At 38.1% G+C, this 21085-nt stretch overlaps 1 long non-coding RNA gene across 2 annotated transcripts in view; it reads right to left on the bottom strand.

Annotated features, from left to right (window-relative positions):
- Nucleotides 1-2325: 2325 nt before the first annotated feature.
- The window catches only part of LOC148216653 (uncharacterized), a 36484-nt gene continuing 17724 nt past the window's right edge, over nt 2326-21085 (bottom strand). The window contains exons 2-3 of one of the 2 annotated variants that reach the window (XR_015795055.1): nt 13107-13197; nt 2326-2595 (exon numbers count right to left, since the gene is read on the bottom strand). This is a non-coding gene — a long non-coding RNA (uncharacterized LOC148216653). The remainder of the gene's footprint in view (nt 2596-13106; nt 13198-21085) is intronic. The other variant, XR_015795056.1, reaches the window with a different exon arrangement.

Here is a 21085-nt window from a genome sequence, read left to right as displayed (position 1 = left end):
AAATCAACAGATGAGCCACAAGGCTAATCTGAAGGTTCATGTTAATTAGCTCAGGTTATATCAGAAAGATTACCTAGGATTCCTGTTCATTCTAGACTCCATCACTGAAGAAAAATTAGATCTTTAAAAAGCTGACTATTCTAACTGCTTGATTTTTCCAGGTTTAGTTTGAGAAGAGCCTCTTCTGTACTGTGAAGTGGTAAAATGTATACTGTTAACATGTTGCACAAAATCCATGTCAAACTTGATTATGAGTTCCAGTCATACCCCCCTCAATATTTAGAAGCAATTGCCAAATAGAGTGGGCCTCCAAGGGAGCTAAATCCATTCTGCTTATCATTTGATCACTCTTTCATAGGGGTGGTGGGGACAGCAGGAAAAGTAGGGTATATTATATACTAACCTGTTGAAAACTAGATATGATTCTATTTTTAACTCTGTTTCATAAAGGGAAAAGGAAAATGCTGTGATCTTTCTATTTTTATATTGTGATGAATCAATTCAAACTAATGCTATGTCTCTTATCTAAGAACATAGAGAAAAATTTATGCTTACATAGATAGCAGGTAACCCATTTCTGGGTCAGGAGGCTCTGCTCATGGTCACTCATGCCTTAGCCATCTCCTGGTTGGATTTCTGCAGCGGGCGCTACGTGGGTTTGCCCCTGAAGACCATCCAGAAGCTACAATTGGTTCAGAATGCAAAGCATGGATAGTAATGGGTACATCTTAATATATCCATGTAATACCACTGCTCTGTGAGCTGCACTGGCTTCCAGTAGGCTTCTGGGTTCAATTCTGGTTATCACCGATATGACACAGGCCAGATTATTTGCATGACTGCCTATTTCCTGTTACTTCTGCTTATCCCAAAAGGGAAGGTAGTGTCATCTAATGGGTTTTAGGAGATGTGTGTTCTCTGTTGCTGTGCCTGTCCTTTGGAATGAGCTCTCCTGCAAGGATCAGAAGCCCTTTTATAGAACTGTGAAGATCTGGATTTTCTTCTGTGCATTTGTCAGCCCATTACAGCATTGGACCAAAATGGTACATAAGATTAGTGTCTATCTAATGGTAGATACTAATCTTATCTGTGAGAGTATTTACTATCTTCAGCCGCTGCTCTGTGTCAGTCATGTTTTGTTACATTGGTTTTGAATTATAATTATCTTTACTTTGTTTTTTATTAATGTACTCTGTCCAAAGTCACAAATTGTGGGAGGGGCAGTATTATAAGTTATTTGAATAAAGTATTTTAAAAATAAAATGACAGCACTGCTTTGGGGAGTGAAGTTATATTTTGCCTGAAAATGTCATCTGATTCTGAGTTAGAGAGAGAGGGAGGAGGGCTAAAGAAATCAGACAGAACCAAAATGAAAGGAATATATCTAACTTCTATAATTTGTTATTTCATGTTATTTCACACTCAGCAAATGTATGCTATACTGAAGAACTGGGAATTCCACTGTTCTTGAATCTCTGTCCTTGGTGCTGGAAGAGAATTGATCTTGCTGTAGTTATATTTGTGAATACTAAGCTATATAAATATTGCTTAGGGTGTATACATTGTTTTAGAGGGTTGAAAAGGTTTGATATCTCACATGCCAATTAATAACATGTATCTAATAATTAATACAGTAGTATGTGTTTAGCTCCATACAGTATCTGGATGCTCAGTGCAGGAGCACTCAAGGATACTTCCCACACACTCCCCACCCATCCCTGATGGGAAAGCAAGGATCTTGCAGGGTTGTGACTCATGCAGAAGCCAGCTTCATTAGAGTAATACTGCTAGGGCACAGTACTGCAATGCTTATATGTCAAGTATTCCAGTTTTTGAATGCCTCAACCTGCTTTTTGTGTGTTTCTGTATTATCAGATCCATTATGAAAATGGACAGTATTGAATGAAAATCAGGAAGGATGTGGACTGTTAGAAGAACATTCATTTTCATTATTACTCTCATCTTCTATTATCACTGTTAGGGCTGTGTGAACCATTCAGAGGGCACTTCACAAAGCGGTTGTCCACATCTCAAAGGCTCGGTGGGTCCTTTTGAGGGCCTTTCCCACATCACTTTTTCTGGAACTGATTTTTTCTGGAAATTTTCTGAATTGAGGTGGCCCTCAAAGCAACTACACCAAGCCTTGTGAGGACACTGGGCCTTGACTCTTCAAAAGCAGGTTCATGGGAACATTAGTCACTTCACAAACTATCTCTCCAAGTGGATTCACACCTTTGGGAATTATTCAAAGAGGAAAAAGAGGTATGTGGTTACCAGAAGAATGAACGGTGATTCATCAGAATAAAAGCAGGCTTCAAAAAGAAAGGTGGGTAACATTTTTTATTGCTGCATTCTGTTGTGGATTATCCTTAGGAGACCATATACTAAAGCTGAGTAGGGGGTCTTAACCTAAATCCAGAAGGGAAAGGGGCAGGGGCAGTGTTGTATGGGTGAGCGTGCTTTCCCTCAGCTTCATGTTCTCTCTCCTGTTCCTTTTTCCTTTCTCTGGTGTTCCATCTTCTCACTTCACTTCCCCTGTCTCTTCCCTCATCCATCAGCAATTAGACTCTGTGGAAGGAACTTCCTGCCCCAAATCTGCAGATAATAACAAAATAACCAGTATAACAAACAGGCTTAGGAAAAAAAGTAACTTTTCATTGGGGGGGGCACGTTTAGGAAAAGTCACCTCATTCTTTCTTACTGTATTTTAAGGTTCATATCACTTACTCAGAGCTAGTTTATCAATAGCAAACAGACACAGAATTGACTCAGTCTCTCTATATAGTAATTGTATCAAAGCTATTCATGATGATGATGATGATGATGATGATGATGATGATGATGATGATGACGACGACAATGACACTGTTTCTCTTAGAGGAGCCCAGAGCAGTTTTCAAGAGAACAGCAAAAAAAAAAACTTTAAATAAAACTATTGCAATAAAACCAATGATCCTTAAAATAAATAATAGATGAAAAGAAGCTTCATTAAAAACCACCAAAGCAATCAATCAGATATTCTAAAAGACAGGCATAGCAAGCTTTTGACTTTGGTCAAAAGTTGGGAGTCACTATTGGGAGATGGGTGGCCATATACGTTATTTAAATAAATAACTGAGGCAGAGTCTACAAGGAGACATTCATTTTCAAGGCAGAAATTCTTATCAAAATAAATAGCTAGTCACTTATTTATCAAATTTCTAGGCCACTCAACTCCAAAATGACTCTGGGCAGTTTCACAAGATTAAAAAGCAAGAACAAGGCAGCATTATGTGAAAAAAGAACACCCTCGCTCCAAGGGAACATTAAAAGGTCACTCTCCTACATCACTCCCAAGCTAAAGAGGGCTGACCAACATCCTAACCCAAGACCTGAGAAACAGCCAAGGTTTTGGGGCCAGCTTGAAGGCAGGTAGAATGGGAGTCTTAAAAATCTCTGGGAAGATGCTGTTCCAGGGGGCAAGTGATGTAATAAAGAAGGTCCCTTCCTCAGTCCTATAAGACAACATTTTTTGACCGATGGGACCCAAAACACTGAGAATTTCCCAGCTCTCTTATGATCCAGTATTGTTGGTTAACTAGGGATCCAAATCTCTATATACCTAAACTAGAATGGCTTTCAGGTGAATTAAATTCTTTATAGTTAGTGCTGCTTTGTGCATATTAAATGCTATCCATTGAGATTTTGTAAATATAATTTTATAACCAGATATGAGCAAAATGGTTAAAGTAAACTTAAATATCTTAAACGTTTTCACTGAATCCTGTTCAAGTAATATAACTTTGTATAAAAATTCAGTTTGAATTATTTGCTTTGAAATTTGTTCTCCGTACTTTAATAGCTGCAAATTATGATAGTGACAAAGAACAATCCTGTCTAATACATATCCAAAGGTGCAATAAATTTGATCCAACACCTTTAATAAATATTGATGATATTGGACTAATATCAAATATTGTGATCCACATTTTCTTTCTATTTCAAATGTATTAAGGACATGATATAATTGTGCCTGTTCTAACTGATCAAAGGGATTTTTTTTTCCTGCAATAGGAAATTTGAATTCACATTTCTTTCAATATTTTTATAATATTCCTTGATAATTTTCAGTCCTTAATAAACCCTTATGAACTAAGTGTTTTTGGTAACTAACTTTAATTTCTTTAGAGAATACCTGTATTTTGACCTCTTTTACATATTTTAAAGTAGACCGGTTATTTCCATGCTACAAAGTATTCAGTTCTACCATCATGTTAATTCATCAGAAAGCTTCCGGGTCCCATGTAAGCTGTGCAGATATCCTTAAATAATTAAAACATTTAATTTTAATGATTTAAAATTAGGTGAAAGTTGTTGTTGTTTCAAAATATATCACTTGTCGGGAAAGGAAAGGAAAGGAAAGGAAAGGAAAGGAAAGGAAAGGAAAGGAAAGGAAAGGAAAGGAAAGGAAAGGAAAGGAAAGGAAAGGAAAGGAAAGGAAAGGAAAGGAAAGGAAAGGAAGAATAATTTTCCCAGTTTGCTTTTTTGATAAAGAAGGATTTGTATTTGGTCATGTCCATTCTGACAGCTATTATATAGGCAACTAGTTTTTGAGAGTGCTTGTAGCATGCTTTCAAAATTTCACACGTGCCCAGTAGCTTAATAACATTTTATCTGTTCTTAGTCTAAATGACTATGGATGAAGGTTTTATTTTGCTTTATTTGCTTTATTTTCCTTTGTTTAATTTTTCCTGAAATATTATGTCAGCATATCCAATAATGACTTGTTAAAAAGGGTATAATAAAGGCTTTAAAAATGTTTCCTGTCAAGATTTTATAATATTTTCCAGTAAATCATCTATAGTTTGGTCACACCTTTTGTAACTGGTGGAGAATTATGGAGGGCTAGGAAGCCCAAGGTGTTTGCTCTGACCAGTCACACTCCCAGTTGTGGCCCTGTATGTTTATTTTTTATAGATCAAGTTCAAAATATCATTCCTTCAATCTGGACGTTTTGAAAAGCATGGTTTTTGAAAAAAGAAATCAATAGATGACAATTGATGTCAGTTCCCTGGAGGAAGAGAAATTGGGGTCTCCGCTACAGGCAGTCTTACCCTTGGCCATTCTCTGGTCAATTTCACAAGGAGATATTAATCAGCCAAACCTGATTTTAATATCTGTAATAGTTTCACACTGCACATAGAAAGCTCCCTGGCCTGATTTTCCCAGTTTTTCAAAAAAGCAACCACCTTCTATGCTTCTATTAGCAGCAATAACAGTAATTTCAAGTGAAATTAAAAGTACAAGTCCTAGACACCATTGCGTTTGCTATCAGTTTTGCTCAATGGGTCAATGCTTAAAAGATGTCAGATCCATTTAGCCTAAACTCTACTCCAAGAAATGCAGCCTCTTATAAACTCTGCAAATGTGTATGACTTGGATTCAATCTTCATCAATTTGCATAATTTTTGGGATTGTTCAGCATTTGGCTGGAAAGTTTGTTTAGCTCCTTCTCTACTAGTGCTCAGTAGCTAACTCTTGTTTGCACTGGTATCATTTCACTGAAATGAAAAGAAACAACTGACAAACATGGTTTTTCAACCAAGGATTCCATCTGCCACTTTCTTGCTTTCCAGGAGAAAGCAACTGATGTAAAGCTGTGGTCAATTAGAGCTTCCATACCTGGGCTGCAAAAGCAGAAGCCCTAGCAGGCAACAATGATATATAGAAGTCATTAATGCTCTACTGCCATCCAGCGGCAATCCAAGCCAGGTGGACCTAGTCATAATCTTGATCAAAATGATCAGATTGAGAGCTCAATTATCTAATTCTGGCAGGTGTACGGCTATCAGTTTCCATTGGCATCCTTGGATTCTGACAGTACATAAATATGATAACGAATACATGCATACATACATACATATAATTCCACGATTGTAGTGAAATTTCACAGAAGAATTCTATCCAGCTTTTAGCATGCCCAATTCTGTGCCACGCATTTGTGGAGGGTGACACTTGCTGTTTAAAATCAGCACTGCAACTCTGGGAGTCAGAATAAGAGATGAATTAGAGCTGGGGAATGTTCTGTGGGTTAAACATGGAACTGTCTGAATGCACGAGACAAGTCATGTATGGTTTTACAGCAACATCAGCCTGTTAGTGAAAATCAGGATGGACTTTTAATAACAAATAGTACTTGTCCTCCCACAGGAAAGATCCACGTGCCTGTTGTCTGAAAATTTGAAACTGATATTGTCAGTTAAATGATCGTCTGTTTGTTCCATTTTCTGAAAAAAAATTGCTTCGGGTGGAGAACTGTAAGTGGTCATGGTCCAAAAACTTGTAGCTTCCCCTTTGGCAGCACACATGGAACTCTTTCCTCTAACAATTCACTGCCATTCCTCATCCATCTTTAGTGGCCACTCAGCCATCACAAAGGTGGGTGGGTAAACATTTCCTACTAAGAAAGAAAGAATAAAATCCAAAGTGGCCCAATCACAGTGTGTTCATTCATTTATTTGTTTATTTATTATAAGTTCTTTTCTCCTGCTTCAATTGCTCAACTCTAAGCAGCATACAAGCTAAAAATACAATTAACGATGGAACAACAATATTCATATTAATGATAATAACAATCACAGTAATACTATTATGTACTATCGTTCATTTTAGGTAATATTAATTTCTGCTCAGTTTCCTAAGGTTCTGTCCAAAAGCCAAATTTTTAACATCTTCCAGAATATGAGGAATGAGGGTGTAGCTCAGGTGATAAGAAATTCCACAGGAGGAACAGCCAATTGCCAACAGAATAGGATCAAGACTTCTTTTCTCCCTTTCTATTTAGTTTCCAATTTTTTTCCACCTTCCAGGACTGGTTTAGTCATCATGTGTCAGCCTTGCAAGGTAGACCAGTTAGGAAACATGGTCTTAGATGAGCAAATTCTACTTTATTGTAACATTACATTAAGAGAATACTGTCTGGAAACATATCTCTCCCCCCCCCCCATCCCCTTAGCAGCCCAAGAAACTAGGGAGGGCCTCTTCTGAGCCTCTTGCCCCTTCCCCATTTCTGCTGTGGGCTAAGTTGCCTCTTATCTGACCATTCCCCCAGCTGCATCTCTTTGCCCTGTCTCCCAAGGTCATTCCCACATACCATTACATCATGGGACTATTGTTGACATTCCCATTCTAAAGTTTGGGCCTGTGATTTGTATTCCCCTAAATTTCACAGTTGGCTTGATCATATTCTGGCTCTCTGAGAACTGAATTTGAAGTAGAATGTCTGATGACAGACAATAAATGCAAGCCAGTCACATATCTTCCCACTCTTGTTTTTAGATTGTGTCTTATATGTGTCAATTTATTGTTGCCTAAACTTGCCCCAACCTGTCCCAACTTGGCCAACCTTGATGAAGTTTTCTGTCTTAGTCCCAAACTGTTTCAGTTCCCAGCATATTTTATTTTATTTGGTTAAGTTCTTATCCAATCTTTATTTAGTTTCAGTATTTGGTATAATAACTAAATATGTTTTTGCATGTATTTCTGGGATTTTAAAAAAGATTTTAAAAGGTGCAGGTGCTGAGAGTTCCTCCAGATGGTTTTTAATACTTTCCTTCCATATCATATTTTTCCATGTTAAAAGTAATTGACATCAATGGTTATTGAAAACAAACAAAAAAGTATGGGAATCTGTATCTTTTCCCTAGTAAAGAAAACTACAGAAAGTGACTTTTCTTTTTCTTAAATCAGAAAACAATATAAGAAGAAAATATTATTAAGCTCATCTTCCCCTTCAAACAGTGGCCACCAAGGAAATGATCTGGATTGAACAAGACCTTACTGGAGAATTACTAATTACTAAATTACTTTAAATAAATGAATGGAAGTTAGTGGAGTTTTCTTCCAGTCCTCAGCACTGGGGCCCCAATCTAACGGAAAGGTTTTGTTTCCCACAATGCAAATTTGAGGCCCAGGAAGGAGGTGATTTAATTAAAACTAAATACAGAGTATTGTAATGCACTCTACATGGGGCTACCCTTGAAAAGCATCCGGAAACTACAGCTGGTTCAAAATGCAGCCACGCGGGCAATTTTGGGTGTCCCAAAGATGGCACATGTCATATCTTTGCTGCACAAGCTGTGTTGGGACCCAGTTTGCTTCCGGGTCCAATTCAAGGTGTTGGTTATCACCTTTAAAGCTTTACATGGCATGGGACCAGATTACCTGAGAGACCGTCTCACCGCCATTATATCGACCCGTCCCACCTGGTCAAGCAGAGAGGGTATGCTGTGGACCCCATCAACGAAAGAATGTCAACTGGTGGGGCCCAGAAGGAGAGCCTTCTCTGCCATGGCCCCTGCCCTATGGAATACTCTCCCCCCAGAGGTGAGGCAAGCCCCTACTCACTTGACCTTCCAGAAAGCAGTTAAGACCTGGCTCTGCCAACTGGCATGGGGTGAGAAAAGGAGCAACCAACCATTGGGGGTGGCCAGCACCTTGAAGATGCTCCCATATGTTAATATCTTTTCAATCACCAGCATCTTGGAAGATATTGTTTATGTATGTATTTGGTGTTATTGTATTTTATATTATTTTATTCTATTTTAACTAATATTTATTTGTTGTTTTTACTGTAAACCACCCAGAGTCACTTCCTTATTAGATGGGCAGTGTCTAAATTTGAAATATAAATAAATAAATAAAATAAAATAAAATAAAAACAGTTATTTGGTCAACAGTTACATTTTTTTGTATTCCCAGCCTATCACTTCATCCACAGTGAGTTAGAATAGGGTACTGGTAATAAGCTTGATTATAAAGGCCCTGAATTTTATTTTAGTCACTGGCTATATATAAAAATCAAAGACAAATAAATGTGCTGAACAATAACAATATAACATATGCACTGACGTTAATGACCCTTCTGATGAATCCCTGTTGAGTGTGATATGCACTCAGTCTTTGCAACTTTCAATATGATTGTTGGTCAAAAAAGGGCTGATCTTGTATACAAAGTAAATCCTTGACTGGGTAAACATTTAATGGACCAGCTGAAAGTCCATTAAATCCAAATGGGATTTTTCCAAACCATCCATACCTCTGCACCAATATACAGGTTTCTGCTTTAGTGGACATGAACTACAGAGATGTTCATGTCAGGTGTAGGCATGTCAGGCCTTCCCCAAGTAGCAAACATAAGTGTGTGGAACCAGGAAGTGACTCTGCTTGTACCAGATTTATCAACTGAGCTTCTTTTATTTTTTTTTCTTTCTTTTTCTCCATCCATTACTGCAGGTTAAATTTGGATTGTTGCATCAGAGATCCAGTAAATGATGTTCTGTTAAATTGAAGGGATTCACAATAGATAAATAGGTGGAATTTATTTATATCCTTTATCATATTGATATCTAAACAATACAAAACCATTTATCATGTTTTGCCATCCCAGTAGCATAATTCTAGTAATCCATAATGGAATGCAGTAGAATAATAACAAAAATAAAAGAGCTTAGGCATAGCATTTATTTTAAACATAAACATGCATCTAAGTCAAGAGATTTACATTTTTGGATTATTCCAAGTCTTTTTTTTTTTTAATGATAAGTGATCCATCACTATTCTGATACAAAAAAGCCTATATATTTATTACTGATTACATTGTGTATTTATTCATGGGTATAAGATCTATCTAATTTTAAATAAGATTGGCAAAACTGATCTTGTCCACTGACCAAACTGGGCTGGATTTATCCAAGCTTTAATTCATGATATATGATTTTAACTCCCCCCTTATTCTCTGTCTCACCCTCCACCCCTTCTTGGCTTCAAGCATTCCTAGGCCTTCTCAGTGCCTGGTACCAACCACGTATACTCAAAGATGCCTTCTTAGTGCAGTAGCTCCTTCTGCCATGGAAAGCTGCCAGCAATTGTTTTAAGGTGGGAGTGGGAGTGCTCCTTTAAAAATCCCTCTTCCCTCTTGATTTTTAGATTTGAAATTATATTGAAATTGTGTTAGGCAGGCTTAACCAGGGACACTGGACTCAATGGACAGATATATCAGTAAATGAAAATATGCTTAAATTTACAAGAAGTTATGATAGTCATCCAAAAGTAGCTCATGTTTTTATCAGCAGATATAAACCAGAAAGCTAATGTCTCACATTTAACCCAATCTTTCTCTTAGCACATCTGCCTAAATAACATCTATATCTTATAGATGCTTGTGTGGATTGCGGATTGTGGATTGCAATCAAGCAGAAAACAATACTCTACTCAAGGAACTACCAAGGAGAAAAACCACACCCCCAACAACACTGGCAGGGCAAGCTACTGTTTATAAACAGGGAGCAAACACCACACTCACTGGCACTGATGATGTTACCTAGTCAGGTAATGAAACATCTGCAAGCAAGCAACCAAGCTCAGAGAGCACCAAGGATCCCACAGTTCAACCCTGAGCTACATGTATTCTCTTCTGTTAGAATGTCCAGGGTTAGACTAGCATTAAATAGAAGACTATGAATCAATATTGTCCTTTCCATCTAATTTCACTCCCAATCCACCCTAAATCCATTGGTTCAACCTAGAAGTGAAGTAGTCCCGCTGAAATCAATGGAATTTGACTTAGTTACAATTAACTTTGGCCCCACTGATTTTCATAGATCCATGTTATTTGCATATTTCCATCTATTCACCCTATCCACTTAAACTTTTATTCTTGAAAAGCAAAAGCCCTGTTTTTTAGGCAAATTACCTCTAAGCAATCTTCAATAATTATCTGTTTAGATTTCTAGCCTGCTTTATTCCATGTCAGGAGAAAGTTAATAAACATAAACATGGCAAATATGTTTAAAATGCATAATCATGTGGCTTTTATGTTTGTATTATATTAGAGTTCTTTTTATTAATTATGATTTTAATTAATTTGTTCTGCATTTTATTTTATTTTTTATTGTTAGCTGCCCTAAATGCCATTCTTCTTTGATGTAAAAGCAGCCTGTCAATATTAATAGCAACATTAATAATGAAGTAAGTTAATAGCTTATTTATTTAAAAACTTACATGGCTGCCTATCTCATATAATGACTCTAGGCAGCTCACAACAACCAATAAAAAGAAGAAAAGAAAGATAAGTTGTTATTAAATTAAAAATGTAAGTTCTTTATGTAAATAAATTATATAAATAAGTAAGTTAATATTAATGGAAGGATGATTATGATGGAAAGAAAGAGGAGAAAGAGGAGGAGGAGGAGAAGCTTAAAGAATAAAAGGGATAATAAATAAATAAAGGGAATAAAAAAGAATAAAATAAAAATGTGTTAGCAAGGATACAAAGGTATGGAAAAGTATAGTGAATTGTACTGCTGTAAACTAGTTTTAGTTAGGTTTAAAACAACTTCAGTTTTGAGAAAAGCCAATGAATGCAGTCAGTGAAAACCTCCAGGGGATATGAATCATGGATCATCCAGGGCAAACAAGGGCATGGCCCTGGATACCCACTAACATAGTTTCAGAATAACCTGTCAAGATCATGTTCTGTGGTGAGGATGTAGGTCAGATACTATCAATGAAGCTGTCATTGCTCTGCATCGCTCTGTAGGTCTTTCCTGTGCCTCTTCCTTTATGGGAAGTTTACACTAAACTGCCTATATGAGGGGCAACTGAGGTAAACTTTTCCCTTTGAGCAGAAGATGGATTGATTCTGGAACACTGAACATCTGGGCAAGTTGGTCCTTGTGCCACTGATCAAAAAGCACTGCCCAGGAAATATATCTTTTCCTCCTTAATGGATGGAAAATGATAAGAAAAGTGGTGGAAGTGCTGGAAAATGTGGGAAAAATACAAATGGAGGATATTGCCATCCAGACTACGCATAAGATTCTGGAAACAAGGAAAGGCAAGTGCATCATTAGAAACCCTGCATGGAAATAATGAAGTATTTCATTGCTGCAGTTTTGATCTTATCATTTGTATCTTCTTACTGCATGTGACTAAGTTCTCTTTCACAATCACATCTGCTACTTTAGGAATATAATAATAGGTATAAATAAATCCCCAAATGGATTGACTGATTCATTCATTGAATTAGGAGACCCCGAACTATCATTCTGGCCTACAGCAATTCCTCACCAATAGTGTTTCCTTTCCACATAACTTGAGTGATTGGCAGATAGGAAGTCATCTAACTGAAAATGGATACAGTACTAATTGCTAATGGTAGAGTACAAAACAGGAATACGGGCACAGGAAACAAATTCTGTGGCAAATCCCAATGCCAACTTTGTCCCATATCTATTTTGAAATGCGTTATAGGACTCTGCCCTTTAAGAGAACAAGAGAGGCCCAGGCAACGTCCATTTTTTAAAGACCCCCCCTTTTTTTTATGAAGAGCAATTTAAATATGACAGCGTAAAAAGTGAGACACAATTTCAATATGACTGTTCTATTTGACATGAAAAATGACACACTGAATTACATGGGTTCGGTTGGCACAAATTGTGTAGCTAAAAAATGGTTGGCTAAGTCTCTGATTCAGTGAATTGTGGAAATCCAGGCCCTTCTATAAAGATTTTTCAAGGTTTTTATTGGCATAGACAGGAAGTGGTTCTGACCACGGCCTTTGAGGGAGCCGTAAATTAATATCTTCCATCCCCATACATAAACATGCAACAGGTGTAGGTTCTTTCATGGTCCACCATACCAACTCTTTCTAGACCAAACCATGAATTATGAGATTAAGTGCCATCTGTTTTGGCCTAATATTATATAGTTTATATAAGGACTGTAGTTTATAGGTACTTTCCAGGTTATGCTCCTAACCGGATGTTTTTCTTGTTACTTACAAGGATTTTTTCCCAGATGAAATGCAGATATACACTTACTTCGTGTGGGGAAATGGCCAGGCTATGAAGGGAACAGCCCTTCCAGAGAACGATATGATGAAATACTGAAGTCTGTCAGAATATTAAGTCTAAAAGCCCCTCCAAGATGTGTGTGGACTACAGGCTTTTTCGACTATCGAGTTATAATGCTATCTATCCTTCCTTGAGTCAGCAGATAACTATAGTGGCATGGGGTACAATTAAATAAATTGGCAAATAATAAATTACCTGTTGTGCAATACATACCTAGCCATTGTCACTAATTTCTTGGAATCCCATTCACATTTTTTTAAAAGCAGTCCCACAGCATAATCCAAAACATCTGTACCTCAAACATCTGTAATAAATACATTTTCCTGAGTTACTTCAGCTCTTCATCCCACCTTCTGTTAATCTTATTTCACTCTAGCATTCATTCTGTGTTCATTCAATATCCATTTCATCAATTAAGGCTTTATCTGATATTGATAGAAGCATGATCTTTTTGCAACCAATCAAGAGAAAAGGCAATCTGATAATGCTAAATTAACAAGCTTCGCTGATTATCCACCTGGATGGGAGACCACCAGGTTGTATGTTGGACTGGGAAGTTGAAACATATCCTAGAGGGTGGTGAGCTCAACTCAAAGGAGGATTTACCTCTTCATTTCCTTTGAATCCGGGAGTTTATTAGTGCCTTGTGCAATGCAAAGCAGAGAGAGTAGGCCCTCAGCAAACGTTCTTGGTTTCTTCTCAGGAGACATGCCAGGGAAAATGTATTCAAGTGATACCTTTGTTTTGGAGATCCGGTTTCCCCTGGAGTACTGGGAAACAGTAGGATGGGTCCCGACAAGGTTGTGTAGCTGATACCAGCTGTGTACCAAAGTCTGGACCTTTCCACTGAAAGTCTGTAACCTTTATCAGTAGGAGTTGGGCTTCAGGAATAAAAAAGAATATCTTTTTCAGATGTTTGAGTCACAAGCCATTTATAGCTTGAAAGGTGACTATAGGACTAGGGCTAAAAACAAGAAGGACATGCCTTGCCTTGTTGAATGTTTTTGTAACCTAGATACTGAGAGGTGGAGGAGAGGTTAGTATTCAGGCTGCAGCAAGTCTGGAGGGGAATTAACCTTTTCTTCCCCAGTGCAATCCTGAGGAAAATCCCACCTTTGAAGTTGGTTATTTGCACTTGGAGGAAGTCTCACAGTTGGTACCATTAGGGGACTTTCCACACCTAGTTTTTTGCATTTAAAAACAAGGGCAAACAAGTCCCACCCCGCCCAGCAAAAAACCATTCACACCGCCCTATGCACATTAAATTCTAAGACATATATAATGTTATAATGTTGTGACACAGAAGGAACATTTAATCCTATGTGATGGCCGTATAAAAAAATTGAAAAGCACTAAAAAGAAATAGTTTTATTTAGAAAAAAAATTAAAAACAAAGCTTGAGTTGAAACTTCAGGGTTTTTTTCCTACTAGAAATCTTTCCGGAAGAAATAAATAAAAAATATTACAACCTGCTAAGAGATATGCTGATGACCATGTGGACAAATTTGGCCCAATATTGGAAAAGAGATATTTTGCTAACAATATCACATTGGGAAACCAAACCTGAGGAATATGCAGCACTGGCAAAATTAATAGTATAGAATAGAAGTTTGACTAATTTTAAGCAAGAATGGCTTCTCTGTATATTGCATGTCACACAATAAGGCAAACTTAAATACTTAGAGTACAATTTTTAAGGGGGAAATGTTTGATGTAAAGGTAGTAACCAGAAGCAATTTTAACGTTTGTAAATAAGTTGATGTAATCACTGATCAGGTAAAATGGGAGGAAATCTAGAACTTAATATTGTTTTTGCATATTGTTTTTACTATTGCAGGCCAAATTTTAAGAGGGGAGCATCTGACAGTGGATTCAGAGGTAACCACAGAATCAGAATGCATACTGTACATTGGAAGGGAATTTGTAGATCATTTAGTCCAGAAGAATCCACTAAATTATCATCAACATGTGGCCATTCAGCCCTGTTTGAAAACCACCAGCGAGGGGGATTCCCCCACCACTTAGGCAGTCTGTTCTACTATTTAACAGCTCTCACTGCAAAGAAATTCCTCCTAATGTTCAGTCTGAACCTCCTTTCTTTAACTACAGCTTGTTGGTCTATGTCCTAACCTCCATTTGAACAGAGAATAGATCTGCTTCCTTTTGTATCATAGCAAAGTAGATTGCTTTATATCCATCTTTCCTGAATTAAACCAGGAGGACATTTCTAGGGAAGGAAACATACCTGTGTCAGTGATGTGAAGGAAGCCAATGATCTTTCCCCTCATAATTTTTCAAAGCGTGTTTTATTTTTATACAGAGAATGGTTACATCCTGCCTTTCCCATGATGACTAACATATTTAGAATTAATATAAACAAAATAATGAGAAAAAAAATGCTTCTCCTGGAACTCAATGCTCAAACATGTCTTCAGAACCATCTCCTCTTCAGTGACTTTGATGGTTCAAAAGGTGAATAGTTTCATAAATAACTTTTTTTTAAACTTGATTGAGAAACATTCCCAAAATAACAGACAGAATAATATCAGAAAGGGACCATATTCAGTCATAGAACCAATAGGTGGTAGGAAACACATGGTCCCAGGTGTATAGATTTCAGGTTTTCAGGTTATCTCCAAACATAATATAGTCCCCCTCCCCTTCCCTATTAAGAAAATATGGATTATGTGGGGGGAAATGCATTTTCTCCCCAGGGAATGAACCAACTAGGAGAAGGCAATCTGGAGACTTCAAGATATCACTGTCATCCCTGATGATTCTTCTTGCAATAAACTATTGTGGCCCCATGGTAAACTCTCAGGACTGACTGTAAAAACCAAGACTCAGCCTTTGCAAAGTTCAGTGAGTGACTTTTAACCAGCCATCCCCTCTCAGTTGAGCTCCAAGGAAGGTCAGAAACTGCAAGAAACTACTTCACAGCAATCCTGTCAAGAACATGACTCACCTTCTGATGCCATAGGCCAGTGTTGTCCAAACTTGGCCACTTTAAGATGAGTGGATTTCAGCTGGGGAATTCTGGGAGTTGAAGTCCACTCATCTTAAAGTGGCCAAGTTTGGACAACACTGCCATAGGCTGACCAGAAACCAACGGAACTACCTCTCAGATCCCTGGAAGGCTCCTTCAACCACCCTCTGAAATCCTCCAGATCCATCAGACAAATGTATAAGTATCCCATCCCTGCACAGCTTCTGCATAGCAGTTGTTCTTAACTGGACTAGGAAGTGATCTGACCATGACAAAGGGCTAGAAGTAATGCCCTCCATATCCCGATCACACAGAACAGCTCCAAGGCTGTGTCCAGCTGCGTGTGTTGAGCCAAAGATTACTATGGTCACTGTGGAGAGGCTGAATACTCCCGGGGCATGGAGGCATGGAGGCTGAGTTTTCCTCACATTGAAAGGTGAGGACACTCCAATGCCAGCCCAGAAACTCACTCAGAGAACCCAGAGAGCAATCCACCTGGGCAGCAGGGTAGCCAGTAAAGGAACATACTGTTCTATTGATCTGTTTTAAACCGGCAGAGTTTCATACCTTCAAACCAGAGCCTTGGTCAGAGGTAAGCTGTCCTTTAAGGCAAATTCCCCACCACCCTCCTGACAGCTTTCCCAAAGAACACTGTCACCACCCTCATCCATCCAGGTTTCACTAATACACACCAGGTTCTCACTCACAACCAAGTCAGGGATGAAGGCCATCTAATTCCAAATGGATCTGGCATTTATCAGCAGCTACCTCTAAAGCAAAGACCCCTTCTGCAAGAGAATTTCATCTGACGGGCTCCAGGAGGCAAGCCTTCTCGGCAGCAGCCCCTGCCCTTTGAAACACTCTTCCCCCAGAAGTAAGGTTGGCCCCCTCCCTTTTAGACTTCAGAAAAAAACTGAAGACCTGGTTTTGTCATCACGCATGGGGTGGGGATGGGGATGGTCAGTTTTGGGGTTGGCTGGTTCCCTAGTCTTCCCTTTGACCGATATTATCTGGTCACAGGCTGAAATAATATTGCCATCTCTTGGATTTTATTGTATTTAATAATTGTATTTTAATAATTGTATTTTATATTTGTATTATTTATGTTTTTACCGATTTTAAATTGTTTTGTTGTGAACCGCCCAGAGTCCCTCCTTGTGGGGGAGTTGGGCGGTGATATAAATTTGATAAATAAATAAATAAATAAACAAATAAGTAAACAGCTTCTCAATACTAGTCATTGGGAAGCGACGGAACAAATGATCTTGTGCCATAATAACAGCAGTTATTGGCTGGCATTTTCTAATTATTAGAATAATTATTTTCTAATTATTATGGTCACCTGTAAAATGGGAGTATTCACAGATTGCCTTTGTCCAGGTCTTTGTGTATTATAGCAGATTGGGAGTCATAATACAGAAAAAGATTTATACTTGAATATATGTATCCTGTCTGGTTGTGATGTTTCTGATTTCCCCATCATATCAGAATGCAACATTTCAGGACAGCCTTTTACATTATTTTCCTTGTTACTGAGTAATGCTTTTATTAGTTGGCCATATTTCTAATAAAAAACATGAACATGCAAGTAAAGGAACCCCGAGTACTGAAAGAAATATATTAGGCAGTTTGTACCAAATTGTCTATAGATATAAAAGCCATGCAGACAATATAGGCTTGGTTCGAGGGTACAGTACCATAAACAATTATTTATTTAACCATGGTTGGATGAATAGACTGCAACTGACTGGGTTCCCCCAACATACTAAGCCCAAACCATTATTTTGGCTTAATGTGTTTGTGTGAACCCTGTCAATGGAGTACATCTTATAGTCAAATAATATGGGTGGAATTAGGAAAGTAAATTCCCCTGATTTTTAAGGATTGCCTTGATCTCAGAGCCTCTCATTTTATAGGCCATTCCAATAAGCGGGTCTCATGACCCCCTGTGAAAGATTTGCAGGGGATTCAAAGGGCTGTTGGGGAAAGGAAAAAGAGCTAAATTACCTTTCTGAAATTCCCTCCAGCCAGTACCTGCAAGATGTCTCCCAAAATCAGATTAAGGAGAGATCTGTTCAGGTTGTGGTACATGTGACAATAGCAGTCTTGCAGATTATGGCAGAAAATGCAATCCAGAAAGAATTGGCTCTGATTTCTTATATTGCTTGAATGAAAAAGAGACACCAGGAACCATATGGTTGAGAAGATCTATGGCTGAGAATATTTGCTTTTTAACTTTTTGATGCTAGTTTTTTTTACTGGATTTTTTTTTAGACTGGCAGCAAGATTATAACAAAGAATGATATATTTACTACTGCAAAAAGCAGAGGGAATGGAATAATTAGTCACATTCAGAATCTGACTAATTCTTCTATTCCGTTACTCCTCAACTTTGAAAGAAGCATAGGGGCTGCAGCAGGAGGTAAAAGTGATTTGGACAAGTTTATCCACACGGAGGCCCAACCGAAGAGGTTATTTCGTTATGGGGGTGGGTGGGTAGGAATGCAGGAGGCACCAATGGAAAACAATCAGTATTGGTACAAATATGCATGCATTCTAAAATTAACCCTAAAGGAGCTAAGGGAGTATGCATAGGATCACTTCTCATTTTTATCCTCATGATAATAACCTGTTTGCCTGTAAAGATGCAAAACTCCTCAAGAAAAGCCCCATTTGATAGGTACCCCCATGTCTTACCTGACAAAGTTACAAGGAATGTTCAGGGGGTGCCTGAAAATGGGATTTTTGGAGAGGCTGAACTCCTGGGCTATATGGAGAGAGATTGTGAATGTGACAAAAGGATAAAAACAGGGGCTTCCAACTGGGAAAAAAAAAGATGAGGGAGGAATTAAGAGATGACCATGCAGAAAGATCTCTAGGCTAAGAAAGAGAAGACAGGGAAGAGGAACACAGCTAACCTTATTCCATATAATAATATAATTAATATAATATAAAATATAGAAATGCGCGCACACACATAATATATATAATGTATATCATATGTGTGTGTATTTGTGTGGTGTTTCCTTGTCAGGTGAAAGAGGGACTAAGGCATGTTATGGATTTCTCTGATTAGACGGCGGGATGGCACTTTGGATAGAATCTATTCTAAAGAATCTGCATTCTCTTCTCCCTTTTGATAGCCAATGATGGCTATTGTCGGAGGAACTCTGGGGGCTTTATAGGGCTCTGTGTGGGTTTGTGGGAGGGTCCCATGCAGTCAGGCAGCTGAAGATATTGCATCCCTCATCACCCCATTATTGTACTCCTGTACCGATTATTCAGGTAGAATTATAATTGAACTACCATTAATTGCCTATTTCAATTTCCAATTGGATGCTCTCTGTTCTACATAAAAATCAGCAGGAAGTAGTTTAATTCTGGTGGGTTTTGCAAATCTGCCTAAACCAAGTGGCTCCTTGGCAGTGTCCAACAGGCAATGGGCTGGCTCTTCATACTTCAAGTGCAGTTTTATCCTAAGGACCACAATTATTGACAAGCAGACCTGTATGAGAGAGAGAGAGAAAGAAAGAAAGAAAGAAAGAAAGAAAGAAAGAAAGAAAGAAAGAAAGAAAGAAAGAAAGAAAGAAAGAAAGAAAGAAAGAAAGAAAGACACCAACACACACTGAGAATTTTCTGGCTTTCCACCTGATGTTTTATCTGTCTTCCTACCCTTGTAGGGAATTCTTGTTTCCAATTTGCTTTTTTAAAAACCTGCAATGTACTTTTTCCATGATAATTCATTTCGTGCATCACTTGTATGTTCACTCTTTCTATGAATGTCTTCAGATTCTCGATTTCATCAACCACATCCTGCATAGATAATAATGATAATCTAGTTTTTTTTTTAACAGCAAAAGTGTCACTCTTCAACTGAGTTCTTTTTTCTGTCTTACAGAAGGACACAATCACTTAGTAAATAACTTTCGACTTTTCGATCATACTCCAGAATATTTTCCCTACATTTTATTTCCCTTTCCCATCAGCAGTTTGCTTCCTAAGGCAAGTGGCTAATGAAAACAGAATTGCTAAGACCAGTTATTGCCATCTCATACCTCTGCATCGGTTTCTGGTTTGTTTCTGAGTGCAGTTCAAGGTGCTGGTAATTATTTGGTTTGGAACACGGATATCACTGAGACCTCCTGTCCCAACCTGAATTTGGGGTGCAATGAGAGTCCCTGCTGAAGGTCCCCACTTATCACAATGTTCAAGAAGTATGAAAGTGGCCCTTCTTTGTGGACTCATTTCCTCCAGAAGTGACGGCACCTCCCTTCCTCCTGACCTCCCAATAAAAGGTGAAGTCCTGGGTGGATTTCTGGGGATTTTTTTTTTATATGACTTAATTTTTTTTCCAAGAAGACTTGGATTTTGATCACATTATTCATCAATAGCACCTTCATTTCTGGCTAAGTGCTAAGTGCTCTTAGGCCCTGGAATCCGGATTCTAAAACCTCCTGTCTTCAACTTAGTGCTCAGGCTTATTCTTATTGCCTTGCAGCTCTAGGACATCCCAGCATCCAAGCCCCTGGAAGTCAGAGGAACTGATCTGCCTCTATAATCTCAGAACCCATCAACCAGGGGCATTAAATGGGCAGAAGGCATTTGAGGGAAAAGGTAGACCATTTAACTAACATTGTTAGCATAAATACATTTCTAATCTTACTAGTTCTTTTTCCATCTCCTGGAACTCTGGGGAGCTAGGACTCAAGAGGATATCCATCTTTTATCCGGATGGCGAAAAGGACGCAGAATGACTTCCTCAGAATGACAACATTTCCTAATAGACCTGGATCCATTTTGCTTTCGCTTCTGTGGAGTCCCTAGACTCAAAAACTTAGATAAAAAAAGAATTAATTGCTTAGGGTTGACGCAAACATGTACTTAAGAAAGTTGCAAAATATGATGGCACCTGCTCTTTAATTGTTCTCCCATAATTTAGTATTACCATTTAATTAAGGAAGCCTGAATAAAAATGAACAGCTTATTTAGGCTTTGTTTGAGATGTCCTCTAAAGGTGAACAAAAGAAGACAAATCATTCTTCAACTTTCCAGGAAGGAACCATCAAAAGATACTCCAGTCTAGACGATGACATGTGCACATGTCTATTTTAGAAAGTCAGGAACTGCAGCTCTCATATTCATTTGGACTGATGCAGACACAGTCCAAATGAAAGCAATGTTTGCTCTTTATATGCAATTGTAAGTT

Source organism: Python bivittatus, unplaced genomic scaffold, assembly GCF_059951505.1.
Source record: "Python bivittatus isolate LINGU-HERP-01145 unplaced genomic scaffold, Pbiv_v1 ctg000080_np1212, whole genome shotgun sequence".
NCBI classification, from domain to species: Eukaryota; Metazoa; Chordata; class Lepidosauria; order Squamata; family Pythonidae; genus Python; species Python bivittatus.
The sequence above is the reverse complement of the archived record's forward strand: the minus strand, read 5'-3'. Positions and strand labels throughout refer to the sequence as shown.